We start from the raw sequence: 18,384 nt of genomic DNA, 5'->3' as shown, positions 1-18,384 counted from the left end.
GCTGGAAGCTGTAAACCAGGAATGCTCAGGTCAGCACAATGGACATATTGGTGCTGGATGTTTGTTTGTTACGGGGGTGGGGGTAGAAGGCTGTCCTGTGCATTGTGGGATATTCCACAGCATACCTGGCTCCTACCTGCTAGCTGCCAGTAGCACCCCCTACCAAGTTGAGACAGCCAAAAATCATTCCAGTCATTTCCAAAAGCCCCCTGGGGCAAAATCACCCCCAGTTGTGAACCACTGGCATAAACTGAGTGAAACAAATGAAGACCCCTTTTTATTAAAGGCAGCAGAGAGATTTCAGAAGGGAAATAAAATACAGTAAATCTCCAACTTCTTATCTAGTTTTAGAAATGAAGAAGGAGAAGCCGGGGTAGTGGCTTGTTGAATAGTTTGGATGCTATTTGTTCAATAAAGAGGAAAATCTAGAAGTAATAATAATAACCAACTATTTGGCATTTTCTGTGTCCTAAGCATGGTACCAAGTGCTTTATCTCACTGACTCCTAACAACAGACCTGAATGTAGCTGTTCTAATCCCCATTTCACAGAGGAAGACACTGAGGCATGTTGAGGAGCATGCAGCTCATGAGCTGGGATTTAAAGCCAGGTCAGCACGGGTTAAAGTGCAAACTCGGAGCCATTGGGTTGTCTTAGTTCATTGTTTTGGAGTCCATATGGAACATCATACAAATTTCAAAGTGGATGATTTAAACCAATGAGTATTTAATAAGACTGTATCCAACATCATCCTAGACATAATGTGGGTGGATTTGTGTGGGAGAATGAGACTCTCCATGCCCTTACTTAAACAAAACTGACTCATTTATAAATTGGCATGAGATAGTACACAATTAACCCCTAAATTGTGTGTGTTAAAGACATATCAAGTAAACAGTATGCTAAAGAGAAAGACTGTTTTAGTGACTTTGTGTGGGTTTTTTTTTTTATTACCCAAGGAGTGAGGATATTTTTTCCCCATTTATTTTTAAGAGTGGAAGGGGAGAGAAATAAAAGCATCAGTGTGAGCAAGATACATCAGTTGGCTGTCTCTCATACCCCAGGAGTGGGGATCGAACCTGTAACCCAGGTAGTTGAATTTGTCCAAGAGAAGTGCACAGGCCAATACTCCAACCACTGAGCAACCCTGGCCAGGGCTAGTGACTGCATTTCTAAATCATCTGTCCCTGAATAGGATGGCCAGTATACCATGAGGCTCCTCAGTGAGGACTTGGAGTTGAAAGTATGCACTTGGCATTGGATGGTTCTGAGTTCTAATCCCAGCTCTGACCCTTACCAGCTGTGTGGCTTTGGGCAAAGCACTTCACAGTGGAGAGCCTCAGCTAACTCCTCAGCAAAACTGAGGTTAAATACTTACCAGGTAGTGGGAACCAAAGTAGATAGCCCTTGGCTTTTCTTCCATCACACCCATCTGTTTGTCATATATGTTTGTGTGTGTGCATCTGTTTAATGGATGTCTCACCCATGAGTCTGAAGAAAGCAGGGACTGCATCTCTTTCATTCACTGTCTCCCTAATGTGACATAGTACTTGGTGCATAGTAGATACTCATTTAAAATACATAGTGAATATAAAATGTTAATGTGCTGCTCTCCCCCTCTCTCCCCCGCAACGCATTTTCTTCTAAGATAATGAGTTTCCTAACACTGGGAGTATTCAAGCAATAAAAAATTAGATTTCTATCCCTGTGTGTCCCTATCAGATTGTCCTCTCCTACAGTGAATTTCACTACAGCACATATCACGTTGTTTTGCAATTACCTATTTCTGTGCCCATTTCCCCCATGGGGCTATAAACTCCTTCAGAGCTGATGAATCACCTTTGTTGCTGTTGTTAATCCTCACACAAGGATATTTTTCCCATTGATTTTTAGAGAGAGTGAAGGGAGGATGGAGAGGGAGAGTACACAATTAACCCCTAAACTGAGAAAGATCGATGTGAAATATACCGATTGGTTGCCTCCTGCACATACCCTCACCAGGGCGGGCATTGAATCTGCAACCCAGATATGTGCCCTCTACCAGGAATTGAACCCAAGGCCGTTCAATGCCTGGCCCGGCACTCTAACCACTGAGAAACACCAGCCAGAACAAGCTGAATCAACTTTTAATTTCTGTTTTTTGGCCTTTTACCTATGACCAAGATGTGATACATGTCTGAGTCCAATAAATATTTGTAAAGAAGACATTGATGCCTTAGACAGAGGGCAAACGTTGACCAAATTAGAATTCAGACAAAAGTCTTCCAACTCATCAGATCTAGGCTTCAGTATCTCTTACTGCTGCCAGTTCTGCTCACACAACATCCAACATCCAGGAACCAAAGATTGGGCTTGTTATTTTTATTGTTCCAGACAAGTATAGACGATGCAAAATTCTGTCTTCAGTTAAACTGGCCGCTTGCAGAAGAAAAAATTGTGAGCCAGATTTTTCATATCCAAGCTTGCACTTGAAAAATGCTTGGATCCAACCATCCCCAAAACCATCGCTTATAGAGTGCTTGCCTATGCCAGCCACAGCAGTGATAGTAGGATGCAGCTGTCCCCCAACACCGGCCAGTACGGCACCTGTGTATCCCACCCATCTGCGTGGGATGAAAAAATGAATAAATTGTGCAGTGAGAGTCATTGAAAGTAGTACCAGGCCCTTGCCCTTGCTCCCTCACTCCATTTTTTAAACAAGGAAAGCAAATGGTACAACGTGCTCTTCAGAAAAACACAGTGAAGAGGATCCTGCACAAGATGCAAAGAGGTCTGGGTTCTAATCCCATCAGTGATACCCTGCCTCGTTTGAAGTTAATAATAGTCTCTATCCACAGGTGTGTGATGAAGATTAAGTGAAGGTAGCAGGTGTGATATTCTAAATAGGGTATCCAATGCACAGTAAATGTTCAATAATCCTTAGCAATCACCATTCATAGGAGATTCCCAGTGGCAGGAAAAAACTCTCTTCTATGAAGGGCCCCTTAGAAAGCAGCCATCCACTCACACACTTACCCATGCTCCCGTCTCATCTCCCCGGCTCTCTATTGGCCTGAATCTGTACTGTGCTAGTCAATAGTAGAATATGACATCTCCTTGAGTGGGTATCTTCCTGTTCTATCTAGATTCTACAGCTTAGATATCAGTAGAATACCCACAGATGGGTATTCACCCATGGTCCCCAGAACTACGCAACTGGGGCTACCTCACTGACCTTCACAAAGACCCTCCCCATTCCAACCTGGCCAGACTTTCCATTGCAAGAAGTTGCTTTCTATTTAGCCGAGGTTTGGTCCAGAGTTTATCTTTGTCACAGCTTCAGTGATAGTGCTTGGCATGTACTAAGATGACCTAATATGTAAGTGCCATTTTTATAGGTCAGTGTAGTCAGATATCAGCCATTTCATCTAAGTGGTCTATTAGATTGAACTGTGCAAACAAAATTGCCACTTGCTAAAGTACTTCTACTTCCTTTAAAAGCAACCACTTCCTGCTGATTTCTGCTCATTAAACCAGGCTCCCAGATCTCTCCTTGGCAGGGCTACACTAGCTTGCAGGAGTTACTGGCAGAACACACTTCAAAGTGAGCGCCCCCCTCTCCCCCAGCTGGTCTACAATGCAGCTGTCTCACTGACTCATCCCTCCCCCTCCCCCGTCCTGTCCACAGGGGATTATCAAGGGTTCCCCATCATTTCCTTGTAATGTATTTCCACTGGGGGAAATCGTCTCTCTTGTGCCTCAAACAATGAGTCATGTGTCTCTACTGAGAGCACTCCCCATATACCATTCATCTGCAAGTTGAGTCCAGTCCTGGCCTGGGCAGGTGTTCTGAAGAATTTAGAAAGCTTTTGAACTTCCCCTATAGAGGCCATTCTCTGAGACAGTGTCTGCAAGGCTTGCCTGGCGGCTCTCAATGAGGCTCCTTTGGTCCCCAGATACCACAGCTCCATGTGATGAGATCACAGAGCAAAAAGGAAATCTAAGGAGAGCTGGAAAGAGAGTTAGGATTTGTGGATCTTGCACAGAAGCAGGGAGGGAGTGGGGAGCTAGCATGTGTCTGCTTACTCTTCTCTATCACCTTTGTATGTCTGTTCGATCTACGTAGAAGGAACTCATCAGTGTGAAGGGTTTTCTAAGCCACAAGCCCCTCTGATTTTGTGGGTCTTACAGAAATCTAGACAAGTCGCTTCCTCTGTGTGAAACATTGTTCCTAGAATAAGCAGAGCTGCATTTTAGCCTCAGCTGACCACGATTTTCAGTGTGTAGGCACAACAGGCAAGCACTCTGAGCCCCCTTTTCTTATCTCTCACTTGAGCACAGTGATCAATGAGCTCTTTTCACTTGACGAAGTGCACCCGGGATGAATCCTCAGAGTATAGAGGAGCAGCTCCCAGATAAGCCTGACACTGATTAGGGTCAGGCTGACTCTGGAATGAGAAGGATGTACTGTGTTAGACCAGTTTTACTCCTGTCTCTGGGCTACATCACTCAACACTGCAAAGCTCCCACATCAAGAGGCCACTTCAAAACTGTCAGGCAAATGGTGGAGGTTGCGGCTCCCTCTAATTTTCTTTCCCTGTCTTCCAGCCAATACCTAAAAGTCTTTTAAAGAAGCTACAACAAGAAGGTATTTGAAAACCTGATGAGATGAAATTACCATTTCAGGTCCTGTTATACACAAGACAGAGATATCATCCCAGTTTTGTTTTGTTTTGTTTTGTTTTCCTTAAATTAGCTTCCTGTAACAAATTGCTCAGTGGTTAAAACAACAGAATTTTATTCTCTTCTAGTTCTAAAGGGCAGAGTCTGAAATGAGTTTTATTGGGCTAAGTTCAAGTTGTCCACTGGGCTCGTTCCTTCTGAAGACTCCAGGGGAGAATTTGTTCCTTGCCTCTTTCAACTTCAAGTAACTGCCAGCATTCCTTGGCTTTTGGCCACATCATTTCAATCTCTGTTCCCTAGTCACAGTGCCTTCTTCTCTTCTGTATTGAAATAACCCTGTCTCCCTCTTAGAAGATCACTTGTGATTGCACCCAAGATAATCTCCTCATGTCACAGTCCTTATCACATCTGAAAAGTCTCTTTTGCCATATAACGCATTCATAGGTTCAGGAGAATTGGGAGATGGCTCTGTTGTGAGGTGGGGGGCGGGGGAGTGGCATGTGAGTCGTTATTTAGCCTACCACAGTCCTGTTGACTCTATGAAGTGAGTATCCTTACCTCCCTTACACAGAAGGAATTGGGAATATTTCACACTCCCATAAATGGCATTGCTGGAATAAAATCCAAGTCTGTCTAGTTTCAAATCACGATCTTCTTTTTTTATACTGTTGTACCCTATAACACTGATAAAATAACATTCTTTATAAGTGGTTTCTGCAGTGGAAACCAAAGAGCCCAGTATTTGACATGTGGAGACTTTCTATCAAGCCATGTGCTGGCTATGTGACTTTAAGCAAGTCTCTTGGCTACTCCTCACATCAGTTTCCTTGCCTAGAATATGGGCATAGCTTAACATGTAAGGACTGAAATAATATTCATGCTTTATAATGTTACTGGCAATTATGTGTTGTATTTACCACCATGCTTTGGGAAGGCTGTGGGTAGGAAAGGAGTAGCAGTAAGCCTGCCAGTCAGGACCAAGCCCAGCCCAGGGGTCCTTTCTCAGGGAACACGGTGATGCCCTTGCCTCTGCGATACCAGAGAGTCTCTAGGCCCTGCAGGGGGAGCTTCCAGCTCTGTGGCAAGGGATGCCATCCAGCTGACTCTGAATAGGGGAGAAGTTTTCAGCCTCCCCCGAAGAAACATAATATGTAAAGACTTGGAAAACAGTGGGAGAACAGGTCCTTAGAGCCGTCTATTGATTATATAGGCAAATGTAGTTCCTCTTTTCAAAGGAGGTCAATACAATTTCTCCCAGATAAATAATCTCTCAACACTAAACAGCCCTTTAGGAAAATACTAATTCCAATGTAAACGTGTGTGTGTGTGTGTGTGTGTGTGTGTGTGTGTGTGTGTGTGTGGCGGCATGTGCATGCCAAGATCCAGGGGAGAGTTATGAAGGATATTTGAGTAAATGAGTAGCCAACACTCAGGACCATCAACCTGGGAATCTGATGGCCTGTAACAAAAGGAGCTGTGTACTCTTCATGTGCTTACACATGTCATTAGCCCTTCTTATTTAGTGAGAATATTTCTGGAAAATATCTGAGATTCTCTCTTTTCCATCATTTAAAGATGAGCAAATAAATGCCCCATAGTAGAATAAGTGACCACCATTTGGAGATTACTTAGAATGTGGCCAGCATAAACATTGGACTGTATTTTCTTAATCCCGAGAATGACTCTGAGAAGTATCAGTTATGATTGTACCGTTTATAAGTGAGGACCTATAACAGGGAAGCCAACTAATTTGCCCGAGGTCGCAGTTCCTGCATTAGCACAGACAGACATGGACCTTTCATTAAACCCTGCTGACTTTCCACTCAAAGAAACTAAACCAAGGCCTTTCTTGCCTCATTAGATATTTATGCACAAATTCCATAATCACTCAGAGCGATCTAAGTCCGAGAATGCTATCTTTGCCTTCAGGAAATGGTTGAAAATAAACACATAAGGAAGCACCACACACACACACACACACACACACACACACACACACACACAATAGGATGTAGGGTCTGAAGTCCACAACCTGCGTTTGGATCCTCTTCCTGCCATTTATTGTTCACGTGTCTTGGACAATTTACTTAGCATCTCTATACCTCACAACCTACTGTCTAAAAATGGGAATAATATATAGTATAATAGGGTCTACTCAAGGGGCTCATTATAAAGATCACAGAACTTAATACATGCAAACTACTTCATCTGAGCCATTCACATGAAAAAAATCTAAGGAAAACCAAGGAAGGAAATCAGGAAAAGGACAAATTATACTCCCTCAGGAGTATCTAGCTCAGCTGTGGCCAATCAAAGACATTCAGTCTGCATTGGCTTCAAAGCCTTGTGTTCCCTCTCAGACACGCATTGGGCCCAAGGGGGTTTGACTCATTGTATCATCACTGCGGACCAGTAAACATGACCAAAACTACTTCCCTGGGGGTAATGCACAATCCCAGACCTTCTCACTTACCATTGGCCAATGCTGGTCTTTTGAACTCTTCTTCCCTGTGGTAAGAAGCAGTCTTCAGAACGTGTTAGCAGACAGGACAGTAGCCGGTGCTTCAACTTCCTCCTCTCCAGCTGGCCCTGCAGAGCCCAGAAATACTCTAAGTAGAAGCCTGGAAGCAGGACTCCTGCGGGAATACGCACACTAGGGCCTTGCAGTGTGAGCTTTCAACTGAGGTTGGTGTGAGGAGGTAATCATTATTCGTTATTTTAAAAACCTGCATAGGGCCTCAGGTTTACTGAGCGCATTCTTTTCCACACTCTCACTTGATCTTCACACCAGCTCTGGGTGGCACTGGAGGTAGGGATTTTTATCTGTCTCACTCTTGAGAAATCTGTGTTTCAGAGAAGGGACGTGATTTTCTCAAGGGAATTCACTTTGCACATGGTCAAGCTGGTTAAACCCCAAACCACCTGTGCCTCTCTTATGCCTTTTCCACTTTTTCCATCATTCAGCCAATCAGTTAGTCATTTCATGGGAACATTAGTTGATTTCCCAGTGCTTTCGCATGGAAAGCATAGTTCTTATTCTCAAGGAGCTCTCACAGTCCCATTGAGAAAATGGATGAATAAATCACTGATAACAAAAAATACTCTAATCATCTAATAAATAATTTCAAGAAAGTTTTATTGTTGACTTCTACCATAGATCTATGCCAATCTAATTGCCATGATATAGAGAAATGATATTCAAAATAACAAGTAGCATGGAATAGACACCAATCATAAACAGATGCTGACTATAAACAGATTTGTGAATAAACAGATGAAAAGTATCCATGGTCTAATACTAGGCAATTTATGCACTGTGCTAAAAATGGAAGTCTGGATAAGCATGGAGGAGGGGCCCTTCTCTTTGAATATAAGGTCGTGGAAACTCTTAGAACTACTCTGAAGTAAATCTTGAAAAATAATATAGGAATTTGCCATGTGAATAAAGTGGGGAAAAAGGTTATTTTAGGGACAGGGTATTGAATGTGAAAGACTCAGAGGCTTCTGAATTATTTCTTTTACTTTTTTTACTTCAAATGTTTAAGTTGCTAAGATCCTTACGATTGCTCATTTGTTACTAGGGCACTGAAAATCAGGGAAGGGGGGGATTTGGTCAAAGTCACACAGTATATTGATGCACCATCAAGATTTGACCCTACAAGAAACCAAAGCTCTTTGCACTCTGCCATGCTGACCAGAAAACCTAATTATGGGTTGATTATACTGCTGATTTGCTCTATTCCATTAGACAGGGAAACTCTCCTTATCTTGCTACTCATTCAATGACCGTTGTCCTCTGAGATTTTTTTTACCAATGAAAAGTGCAAAAAGATGGATAAAAAGAGCACCGAAGAAAGACTGGGGAACCTTGACTCTAAAAAGGCATCTGGTTGAATGACTAGCCTATTGTGTGGGACTAGAGCTCCTTTGTTGCTTTGGAAGAGATTTCTGGCCAATATCAAGTCACATGGGACCTTTGGATGGGACTTAGAAGAAGAACAGTGAAAGAGTGGATAAGCAGAGGTGGTAAGCAAGGGGTTCCTTGGGGCGTGGATGACAGACTTTTCAAAGAAATGGACACTTGGCTTCCTCAGATAGTGCCAGTCCTGGCCAATATTTCACTCATTGGCGTATTACAGACCTTTAAGGAAATGAGAATGATCTCACCTGAGGCAAACCCCCACGTTCCTTCTGGCTTCCAATCTACAGCCTACAACAACAACCCATGAATGAGGATTGCAAATGAGTAAGAACAAAATCCGTCTCTGGCTGAGAACTCTGTGCAGAGGTGGTGTTTATAAGCAGTACTAAGAAGGATGCAACAGTAAGACAGAAGCCAAGACGTGTGGTCTCTGGCAAACAGGAGGATGAGTGGTTATTAATCTCATAAGTATCCTTTGCCGTAATGTCTCGCATGGCTTGATTGCTCAGTTCTGACTGTGGTGACCATCTGCATGGAAAGCAGCCATGCAGGCCTTGGCTAAGCCACCTCTCTGGGCTCCCCTTTTCTCATCTGTGCAATGGCTGTGTTGGATACAGTAATCTAATTTCCTTCTTATGGTCTATGGGTAAAAAAAGAAAGGATTTCATTATAAAGCATAGCACTTCAAATATTCACATGTTCCTCCATTCATTCAGTGAACATTTACTGAGCTTCTGTTATACCCAAGGCTCTGTGCTAGCCACAGAAAATGCAGGCATGGTCACTGTCCTCTAGAAGCCTAGAGTGAAGGAGGAAAAATTAGACATATGTGGGGCGCAGCTACAGTGTTTGGACAGGTTCAAACCTATGGCTGATGAGAGGGCACAGTCCTCTCCTGGCCACGTGCAAATCCCAGCTTGGAGGGCAGAGCCCTCCCAGCACAATTATAGCCAATAGCTGTAGTTGTAAGCTTGAACCAATGGTCTGAACACATGGCCCCATGTGCCTAAGTGATATAGGCTGCAAGTAAACAAAGCTTGGTCAGGTGCATGTAATTGAGTAGGATCGAAAGTCACGAGAATGTTGTAAACATCTTGACCACACCCTACTTTGCCTCATGGCATCGACTATAAAATAAAGACAGGGTTTGTAGTCCATGGCGCTGCTTTCCTTCTCTTGTCTATCTTTTCTTAATCCTTCATCACCCCCACTTGGGTTCACTGAACCTGGCTGAGTTGGCATGGCATATAAGGTGCCCTGGGACTGAGTATGCGTTGGCCATGCCGGCTCTCCACAGATATAATTATACATGGAGAGGCAATGAATGCTTCTTTATCTTGTTAAAAGCACAAATAGTTGTTAATATACATTGATTCTATATCATGTGTAAATGCAGCCTAAATGCCATGGCTTATGTGTTATTCTAGTGCTTTATTCCCTAACCCAGGAGCTCTACTTGGTAGACATTGGAAAGCCAAGAGGCATGGAAGCATTCACTACCGGTTGGAAGACACAGACTTGTGCTACTACAATGTGCTTGGCTAAAACACAGAATTAAAAACTTCCAAAACAACTAACATTTGAATTAGCCAAAATAGTTCAAAAGTTCAAATGAGCTATTTTGTGACATGACTATTTATGGGCTTTCTTGCCTTCTGGGACAGTCACTTAAGCAGAGAATCCTAGGATACCAGAGCCAGAGCGACCATAGGGATAACCTTGTCCCACTTTTTTCAGATGGGGAAACTAAGGCCCACAACAATAAAAATCACAAGCATAGAGGTGATATCATTCAGTATTGAAAATAGGTGGCTAATTGAAATTCCTGATTAGTGGTTAGTAAAAATCAAGCATCTCTGAATTAGCTCTCCCGAACAGAGAAGCATATCTTCCACATTCAAACGTGGCAGTGATGTTTATACAAGCAGTGTTTAATCTAATAAGGCATTAGACATCAGCCTGCAGTGCTCCTGGGCCTTGATGTGTAATAGGAAGAATGATGGAGCCCATATTATAATCTGACTGCTTCCTGGTGTATTCCCTTAGTGGGGTTACATTACTGTTGTGGGGTCGAACCTTGGAGTCAGAAAAAGACCACCAGAGGCTGATGATTGACTAAAAAAAGCAGGCAAGGATTTATTGAACTGGCCAGGATGGCTGCAAGAGCACCACACGCAGGTGGCCGCACTCACGACCACACTGTCCAGGTATAGGCAGTCCTTTTAAAGGTCTAAACCACAAAAATTTTCCTTTGTTATAAATTCTAAAGTCTGGGGACAGCCCGCAGGGTTGTTCCCAGCCACATCCTGCTGGAAGTGAGAATGAGGCCCTATCTTGTGATAGCAGATAGTACAGAAGCAGAGCTGAGCAGTTAATCTCTAAAGGTTATCTACAGTTTCTACTCCTGAAGCTACTGAGTCAATGGGAATCAATCTCCTGTGGTCCTGGTCCACAGGCACAGGAAAACTGCCTTAGCCTCCAGGTCTCCATTTGGAAGCTGATAATAGCAGGGTTAAAATTCAAACAGCAGTTTTTACCTAAGTATGGTTGCTACCATACTTCAATTACTTCTCTGAACCTCAGTCTCTTATCTGTGAAAAGGGTGAGCCAGAACTTGGTGCCTATCACAGAGTGATTGCCAGAATGTTACAAAATAACGTCATTAAAGCACTTTGCATGGTACCTAATGGAGGAGGGCTCAGCGCCAGCTACAGGTTCCATGATGCCTCATGTCCCTCAACTATCACAAAACGACCATGTGCTGTGACAAGCTCAAGCATGGGTGCCGTGCCCTGGATTCGCTTCTTCCCCATCCCCTCAAATGCCTGAGTGTGCCCTGAGGGTACTGGATGCTTCCTAACCACCAAACCTATGATGACTCAGAGCTTGGAAGCCCTCCGCAGCAGGCAGGAGGGCAGAGGCGCAGCTTATGTGTCAAAGATTAAGTTGTTCCTGGAGGGAGCAGGATGCTGCCACCCCAAAAGGTGTTTCTTTGGCATGGGGAATGTTTTAGGCTGATTGTTTTTAAGAAACAAAAGACTGAGGCAGGGCTTTTTGAACCTGTCCCCTTAACTGTGGAAAGGAATTTAAAGGATTGTCCAGGGTGGGCACTATCAGCAGAGGCATCTACAAAGGATGGGGGGCAGGGCTTGAAGACCAAAGTCCTCTGTGTGTCCTCTTGTCTCCGGGTGGCCTGGCAAATATTTGTTCTGTCATCTTCATGTGATTTGCCTTCCTCCCCTTTGCAGCCCCACTTCTGCCCCTTCTCCTTCCTTCAGAATAGCAGGTAAGCCCCTCTGCCTGGCCATCTAGGGACTCTTCATATTCTTATGGAGCCCCCATACATACAAAAGTCAATTTTATTTCCTCCTGTTAATCCATCTCAAGCCAATTTAATTCTTAAATAGGGAAGAAAACCTAGAAGGCTATGGAGACAGTTCTTCCTCCCCAGACATTACTTTTTTTTTTCCTTTTTGTTTGTGGCCGACACCTTTCAACATTGAGAATAAGCCTCAGAGAACTTTCCCTGAGATATGCAGCTTAGAAGACAGGACCAGGCGCAGGGCATGCACAGGGTCAGAAGGCTGCTCCCTGCGGGGCACGGGGGCTGGGACAATGCTGCCTCCAGGCAGCTGGCATGGCTGCCTCCCAGAGGAGATGTGGGACTGATCCTGGCCGTGGCTCTGTCTCCACCTGCGGAGAACTAATCCTGGGCTATCTTTCTGCTGGCCCAGAGAAACCCAAACCTCCCCAGCTTCTGCAGGGCTTTATCTCCTCTTTCCAGGAACACATTTGCTTTCTCAGAGGTGCCACTGAGCAGCTGCTGCGCAGAGCCCAGGGCACCCTGGTCAGGTCATGTTTCCAGCCCTGGGAGGTGCAGAGCCAGACCCCCTGATCCTGCTCCCTTTCCCTCCCTGGGCTTCTGTCTCAATTAGAAAATCCCTTCGGGGAGCAAAGCAAAACTCACACATCGCTCCCAGCTGCTCTGAGTCAGGGGCAGGAGGGAGGGAAGCAGGAATTCCTACTTTCGCCATAAATTGTATGCAAATGAGCTCTTTTCCTGGCAGAGAGCAGGCAGAGCGCTCTTTCATGAGCTAACCCCGCTCCTCCGCTGGGAGGGCTGTTCCTTTAATTCGCCAACCGAAAAAGTGGGAAAGGATGTCTGGAGGCGAGGCGTCCCATTACAGAGGAAGGAGCTCACTATATAAGCCAGCCAAAGCTGGCTGCACCGGCCACAGCCTGCCTACTGTCCCACGCGCTCCCGCGCACACACGCCAGCCCCTCCTGGAACAAAGGCGGCGAGAGGCACGGGGACTCGGGGCAGCCACCTGGGAGCCGCTGCTGCTCACCTCCCCTCCGGGCGCTCATTCCATGGAGCTGGTTCCTTAAGAATCTAGGTCCTTGCCAGCTCCCAAAGGTAAGTCTGCTTCGCCCCATCACCACAGATCCTTATGACATACTGTTTGCCTTCCTGGTACCAACTGGGTTGCTTTTTTCCTGATTACAAAACTTTTGTCTTCTCTGCGCCTCTATTTATTCTGATCTGGGTGCACCTGGGCTGTTTGCTGTAAACTTTCGTCCGTTTGTTCTGGTTCTATGAACAGTCACACATGGAAGGAACTTTCTGTGAAAAAAGTTTTTATCTGTGCCGTTCTTCAGAGGGAAAATAAGAACTTTCGCTTCACTCCCTGCCTGGCCGGTTCACCTGTGCAGGTTTCTGGGCCGTTAGGGAAGATGAGTTTGCGCACTGAAGTTTGTGGAGAGCCTTAAGCTGGGATGGGATAGGGGAGGTTGATTGTGGAGAGAACAATACACATTTACACCTAAGCAGCCCTCACCTTACACTTGCCCTTCGGTATCATCCCCTCATCCCACAACATCCGCCCTGTGGTCAGACCTGGGAGGGGGTGAGGGCTGGGGACAGGAGCCCCACGGTGACTCCTAGGGCCAGGGGAACAGACTGCCTCAGGCTCTGAGACCAGAGAGCCGGACACCTCTGTTCCGCAGGGTGGGGACTCTGCGGATGCCTCCTGTCCCACTGGTCCTGGGGCTGGGCACATGGGCATGTTTGGGGCGCGTGGAGCCAGCAGTGTGCCATATCTTTCTAGAATCACCTCTCCCTCCTGACTCCTCTTTAGAGAAAGCCATAAGAAACAAATTCTCCCCCAGGGTGAGGGGAGCCCTATTTCGCCTGGCTGGCTGGAAAAAATACAGGGTTCCCCTCTCTCATTGGTGCTATAGGGGATTAAGAGCTCAGGTTTTGACGTTGGGGATCCCTTTGGTATCCCCACCACCCCCACCCCATGTGTGACTTTGTTGTAAGTACATAACCTCTTTGAGCCTCAGTTTCTACTTCTCTGAAATGGGCAGGATCACTTCTGTTGTCATTAAGAAGAGAAAATGAGTGATTGCTCAGTAACTGGAAGTTTCGATTTTCATTGGGATTTCCCCAAACTGCCCTCACCTTGGAGGTTAAAGGGGGCGTTTGGCCAATGTCCGATTGCTTCTCGCGCGTTCCTCACCGCCTGTCCCACTCCCTGGCATTTTATCTTGCCAGGTCTGAGGCGTCTCACTAGGCTGGCAGGTCAGAGTCTTGGCTGCATTTTACAAGCAGGAGGCTTTGTTGGCACAGGTTGGGAGAAAAGGGAGCCGCCTGGGGCTGGTATAAATGCTGGGTTCTGACTCCAGAATGCGCCGGGTTTTGAGTTCGGGCCTTTGCAGATTCTAAAGCTGCGGCCATAAAGCACCGTGCTGCCGGGGGACTCTTTGGCAATGCTTTCGTCCAGAGGGAGAGCCCTCGAGAGCCCCGCTTGGAGAATGAATACTGCTTTCTCAGGTTCTGTGGACTTTCCCCCCTTCTTTATGGCGCTTTCCCATATGTGCTTTAGAAATAAGACCTGCTGCCCACCCAGCCAGCTTTCCGCCTTTCCCTGCAACATGACAAGCTCGCTCAGGACTGGGGAGCTACGGAAACCGTGGGAAGTTTGCTGGCAGAGGGTGTATTGGAGCCCTTTGCAATAGATGTGAGTGCACTTCGACCCAGTGAGCTGTAATGAGGTGACTGACAGTGTTTGGGGGAAGAAAGGGTGCGTGATATGAATATTCTCTGATTTGCCTGAATGGAATGAATTAGATAAAGATTGAATGGGGTGCTGCTAATCTTATTGTTAAAGTGTGTGTGTTTTTTAATGCCTTGTTTGAAATACCTAGTTTCCCTATCTCATCTCCCACCATCCCTGCAACCCCCAAGGCATCACTGACCTCTCAGCCCTCAGCTTTGCCCTCCCTATAGAGAGGAGCAGATCGATCTTAACCTCACAGAGCTCAGATGAGATCAGATCTGGCAAATTTTTGGCACACTACCTGGCACATAATAAGAGCTCAATAAACAGAGGCTTTTCTTTGTTTGATTATTTGCAAGGACTTGTCCAAGACTAATTAATGTTCTCAGCCAATGGTTTTCACATTCATTAAATGAAATTGAGGGCAAACCCCCAATATCTGGCAGGGAAATGTGGGGCTGATGGGGTTGAATTGGGGTGGAGGGTCCAATATTCAGCTTGTTGCTTTCAACCTCTGGGGCATTTCCATAGAACCTTCAACACAGAAAACACAGTTAGAAGCAATGGAGCCAGGTGGTGTGCATCTAGGCTGCAATTTTTCCCTTTGACCAGGATCTGTGCCTCTCTGAGTTCCTACCTCTAATGGAAGTCGGAGCAATTTCCTAAGTAGCACAGTAGACAAGAATATGTGTGGGAAGTATAAAATGCTAGAGGAAGGATGATTTTCTTACTTTTATTGTGAAACTGTTACAGATGTCCCCATCTCCCCCTTGCCCACCTCTGCCAAAGCCCTGCCCCCTTCCCTCTAGGCACCAGCACTGTTGTCTGTGCGTGTGGATTATGTATATGTTCTTTGACTGATCCCTTCTTCTTCCCAGTTCTTCCCTCTCCTCTCCTCTCCTCTCCTCTCCTCTCCTCTCCTCTCCTCTCCTCTCCTCTCCTCTCCTCTCCTCTCGGACAGTTGCCAGTGTGTGGCATGCATCCATACCTCTATTTCTGTTTTCTTCTCAGCGGAATAAAGGCCATATATGACAGACCCACAGCCAACATCAAACTCAATGGGCAAAAACTAAAGGCATTTCCCTTAATATCAGAAACAAGACAGGGATGTCTGCTTTCACCACTCTTACGCAACACAGTGCAGAAGTCCTAACCACAGCGATCAGACAAGAAGGATGATTAATTAATGTAATGATAATCTATAGGCCCTTTGCGTACATCATCTCACTAAGTAGCTGCATGTCCCTGAGAAATGGGCCAAACCTACTAGACAGAGACTTGGCTTGAAAAGCAAAGAGAACGAGACCATTTTCCCGAGTTCTAGGACTCAGAGGGACGGAGCCAGTTTTCAGACCCAGGTCCCCATAACCCCCAAGTCAGAAGCACATTCCACTGTGTGCATGCCGAATGCTGCTGCTGCTTGCACTGCCTTTAGAAGGAATAAACTTCCTTTCTGACTAAATCTGCCCCTCCAGCCAGATTGTGGCCACCCATAAATTCAGTGGTAGCCTGATCATATAACCAGAATGGAATTTGGAAAGGGAATTCAGGCTGACAGAATGAAAAACACGTCCCTCTTAATCCTAACCTTTCTAAGGCTCACAAACAACTCAGAACACCCATTCTCCCCAACCTATTATTGATTTCTATTGACATACACCCAGGCTTTTTTTATTTTTTATTCTCACCCTAGGATATATTTTTAGAGAGAGAGGAAGGGAGAGAGAAAGAGAGGGAAACATTGATGAGAGAGAGACAGACATCCATTGGTTACTGCCCATATATCCCCCCACCTGAGGATGGAATCCTAAACCTAGATGGCTGCCCCAAAATGTTTGGTGTATGGGACAACACTCCAACCAACTGAGCCATTTGGCCATAGCACACCCATGCTTTCTTACAGGGAAAACATATCCATCTGGCTTCAAGCACAAGTCCCTCCACACTAAATCGTGTCTGTTTGAAAAGCAGAAAGTAGGTAACATTTAGTTGACTCTTAATTCACAATCTCTTTGTGATGGTAAAACACACACACACACACACACACACACACACACACACACTAGTTAATGTTGAAGGTTATATACCCCTTATATGAAGAAGGGTTTGACTGTGGTGTCTCATAATTCCCACTCTAACACAGAGTTATGAATGACTAGCTCCATTTTATGGCCAAAAAAAAAAAAAAATCGAGGCTTAAGGAAGTTAAGTGACTCATCTGAGGGTTTTCCATAAGTGAGGAGCGGAGTTGGCTTTGAACCCAAGCCTTCTGGCTAAAGCCCTCCCATTCTTTCCACTATGCCACCTTGTCTCCTGAAGGCAGGCCGGGCTTCCCTCTTCCAGAGCCTTAAGCAACGTCTCCCAGTGATTGGCCAAGCGGCAGAGAAGCCCCCCACCCTTTGCTGTCTATTGATTTTACGGAATGGCCGGCATATATCATTTTTCATGGCCCTCCGGCAAGGTCAACCTTCGTGGGGCCCTTCTCTGCCTGGAAACAGAAAAGGTCAAATTTCAGCCCTGGGAGAGAGAAGAATGATTCTGGAGGTAGCAGTGAGGTCGTTACCGCTGATTTTTCATTGCAGAAAGATGCTCACACAGTTCCATGCAGGACAGGTGGGCGCTCTGCCTGGAAAAGCAGGGCTGTACCCACACCCTCTCTGATAGCCAGGTGAACTGAGCACCTGGTTTTAAAAGGGCCAACGGGGAGAGAAAGTCAAATTGGTGTGCAGCCTTGGGGCAGTGAACTCCCGGGGGATCTGGAAATGGCCGTCGGTTCTGAGCCACAAACTCCCCTGTAGCCTCAGAGAGGAGGGTGAGGATTCAATCACTTCTCACTTTGAGGACGACAGGGAACCCCCTTGAATCTAATCCCAGGCTGGAATGAACACCTTCAACACGTGGGAAACACAGATGAAGTCTCCTTTCCAAGCGGGGAAACCCCCTCACACCCCAGGCAATGCTGTCACCCAAGCAGTGGCCTCACCTACGAGAAAAGTCTGTATCCTACCTGATCATAACCCTGGGACCAGACCTTTTCTTTGTCTCTCCCAGTTATGCCCTTAAACCCAGAAATCTTACTCTGTTTCCTTCTCCTCTGTCTCAGGATTCCAGCTGCTCCCGAACTTTAACAACCGCCTAGTTCAGTGCTTAAGGAGTCCCTCTGACCCTCCACCATTGAATAAAATGGAAATGCTCATGTTGAAAGAAGACCATGAGTGGAAAATCCCTTCTATGTGTATTTTAGTGTATTTGTCAGTGGAAATGAGAAAAATTATTTTATGCCAACTTAGCTCAGGTTTTCTAAATGTCCTGCAATTCACAGATCCTTCATGATGCAGCTGTAGCAACCCAAATAGGTTTGATTGGTCCTTGAAACCTCTCCAAACAATCTATGTCAAGAGCCAGAGGTATTTCGTAAGCTCTGAGTAGACAGTCTGCTTTAGAATTAACCGCTGATCAACTCTGACCCTGGAGGAGAACTGGCTGCTACTGACTTCTGCATGCACATGTTCAAAAAGTTCTCCTAGGAGGGGCCTTGGGAATGATCATAATAGCCAATATTTACTGAGTACTCTACAGGCATTATGCCATTGAATCATGCACCGTTGTTTCCAGCAATTCAGACACGAGAACCTGAGGTTGTAAGAGTTTATGTAGCTTCCTTCCCCAGCATCACACAGCTTGTCATTGCTGGAGCCAGAACTCAGAGCCAGTTTCAAATCTCAAGCAAGTGTTTATA

At 45.6% G+C, this 18,384-nt stretch overlaps 1 protein-coding gene across 8 annotated transcripts in view; it reads left to right on the top strand.

Moving 5' to 3' along the window:
* The first annotated feature begins 12,712 nt into the window (after window positions 1–12,712).
* The window catches only part of TNC (tenascin C), an 81,826-nt gene continuing 76,154 nt past the window's right edge, over window positions 12,713–18,384 (top strand). For 3 of the 8 annotated variants that reach the window (XM_084898067.1, XM_084898068.1, XM_084898065.1), the window contains exon 1: window positions 12,717–13,000. The gene's annotated coding sequence lies outside the window, so the exon portion shown is untranslated. Of the gene's footprint in view, window positions 13,001–18,384 lie in introns of all 8 variants that reach the window. The other 5 variants (XM_084898066.1, XM_084898064.1, XM_084898062.1 and 2 more) reach the window with 4 other exon arrangements.

This window comes from Pipistrellus hanaki, assembly GCF_964339955.1.
Source record: "Pipistrellus hanaki genome assembly, chromosome: 11".
In the NCBI taxonomy this organism is placed as follows: Eukaryota; Metazoa; Chordata; class Mammalia; order Chiroptera; family Vespertilionidae; genus Pipistrellus; species Pipistrellus hanaki.
This window is presented reverse-complemented; position numbering and strand designations above follow the sequence as displayed.